Below are 2030 nucleotides of genomic sequence, written 5' to 3' on the forward strand. Positions count from 1 at the left end.
TGTGCGGCCGCGTGCGGGCGCCTGGGACAGGGTCGGGGTCCGGGCCGGCCAGGGGAGCGGGGGAGAGAGGATGTGGCGCCTCTCCCTCGCTCCCGCCGGGTCCCGGGTACAGGATGGAGAGTCATGTGCCAGCTACCCACGTACCGGTGTGCGGGCGGTGGGGGTCAAGGCTAGGGGGACGCGAGCCTTTCCAGAGTGAGAGAAGAGTCTGGAAGAGTGGGGGCTGACAAACGCCGTAAAGGATCAGGTCGGCTGGGCTCCCAGCGTTTCTAACAGCGCCAGCGGCTTGCGTCGCTGAGGCTCCTCCGCCGACCGGCCGGCGCCGGTCCAGGTGCTGCGGCCAAGCGCGACGGTCTCTGCCGGGCGTCTGCGAGCGCCCGGCTCCTCGCCGGGGCTTGCCGGGGGCTCCCTCTGGGGTTGGGTGGGCTTCTCCTCCCCTCTTTGGTAGCTAGCTCCATGCTCTCCTTTCTACATCTTCTCGGTGTGTGTGAAAGGCTACTGGTCGGCTGTGGTGACCAGAACGCTGGCAGAGAGAGAGAATGAAGCCCTTTCGGTGATGGGGAGGCTGCGGTGTAAAATGTCTCTGTGGTCGAGACTTCCAGAGAGAGGGCTTGCAGTCTGCCGGGTACAGGACTACCCGGCAAGGCCTCGTCGTTGGGGTCTTCCAACTCCAGAGCCTCACTTGGCCTTTCCCATCCACTCTGGCTCGGAACGACTTTCCCCCTTAACCCTGTGGCACTGCGTGCTCGTGTGAGCGGCAGGCATGCCCCTGTCCTGACCTGCTACATGTTGTCTCCGTGGGTTGTTTCTCAGAGGCCCTCCCCTCCAGGAGCAGCCGCAATTCCAGCGCTGGAGGGCTAGTCCGTTCAGGCATGGGTAGGGGTGCCACAAACCAGTTTTCCCTGAAGAGGAAGTGTGGCAGACTGAGTTCCAAACATGTGTCTTAGCTGAAGGTACTGGGAAACCTCTTGGCATGTTCAGAAGAGCAAAGGATTAGGGAGGAAAAAGCTAATAAGAATCTTAGATTTGTTCTTAGAGATACTGATTTAACCCATGGGTTACAGGCTTGGCAGAGGGAAGCAGCAAGGGAGTGAAAATTAGTTTGAATGATTCGGCCCTCAGTGGAGGATTCTAAAGGAGACCAAACAAAAACGCAGCCCTCTTCAGCCCAGTTCCTAAGTTTCTTGGAGGAGAATTTCTGTTCATCAGGAAAACAGCCTGGAGAGAAACAGGTTGGGGTTCCATTTCTCCTGCCAGTCTCTGATTGCCCTGAGAGCATTGAGTTTGTTTGTGATTTCTTTTTCCTTTTCTCTCTTTGCCGGTCCACCCATACTTTGAGTCAAATAAGATTTTTACTTTGCCAGAGTCCCCATTTCTTCTAATCTATTATTCGACCTGCTGTTATTTGTTCAGCTCTGCCTCACCATAGCATCTTAGTCGTACTGTCTTCCTTCCGCACACCTGTGATTGCCCCGTGTTGGGACGTTAGCTCTGTTCGTCTCATTAGGTCTAGAACCCACTTCATTTTTCTCTCATCGCCTGAGGCTTCTGGCTCTTTGTAGGTCTTGGGGGTTTCTGAGAAGTTATGTATTTGAGTTGAGCATGGGTTAGGCACCCAGAAGCTAAACTCGGGTCACACTCACCCCTGAAACTTTATGTCTCCTCAGTCCTCATAGCTCTTCTAACTAGTTCTAACCGCTCCTCATCTTTGGACAACTGTGGCCCTTAAAGTGTGATCCCAGACCAGTAGCTGTTCCCAGATTAGAAATGCAGATCACCAGACCCACCCCAGATCTACTGAACCGGAAACTCTGGGGGCAGGCCAGTGAGCTGTATTTTCATAGCACCCTCCACTCCCACCGCAGGTAATTGTGATTCCTGCAAATTTGAGAATCCCTGGTCCTGATTTATGGAGCCCAACACTGAGAGCCCCCAGCTGAGAAGCAAAGGGGCTTCAGATTCTATATTCATTCTATCCCGAAGCTCTTCTCTAGCCCTAAGAAAGACATCTGTTGGATGGCAAAATATAT

At 54.3% G+C, this 2030-nt stretch overlaps 1 protein-coding gene across 1 annotated transcript in view; it reads left to right on the forward strand.

Moving 5' to 3' along the window:
* Window positions 1-2030, forward strand: part of SPTBN2 (spectrin beta, non-erythrocytic 2) — a 36856-nt gene that overhangs the window by 933 nt on the left and 33893 nt on the right. The window lies entirely within an intron of this gene.

Source organism: Pteropus alecto, unplaced genomic scaffold (assembly GCF_000325575.1).
Source record: "Pteropus alecto unplaced genomic scaffold, ASM32557v1 scaffold43, whole genome shotgun sequence".
Classification (NCBI taxonomy): Eukaryota; Metazoa; Chordata; class Mammalia; order Chiroptera; family Pteropodidae; genus Pteropus; species Pteropus alecto.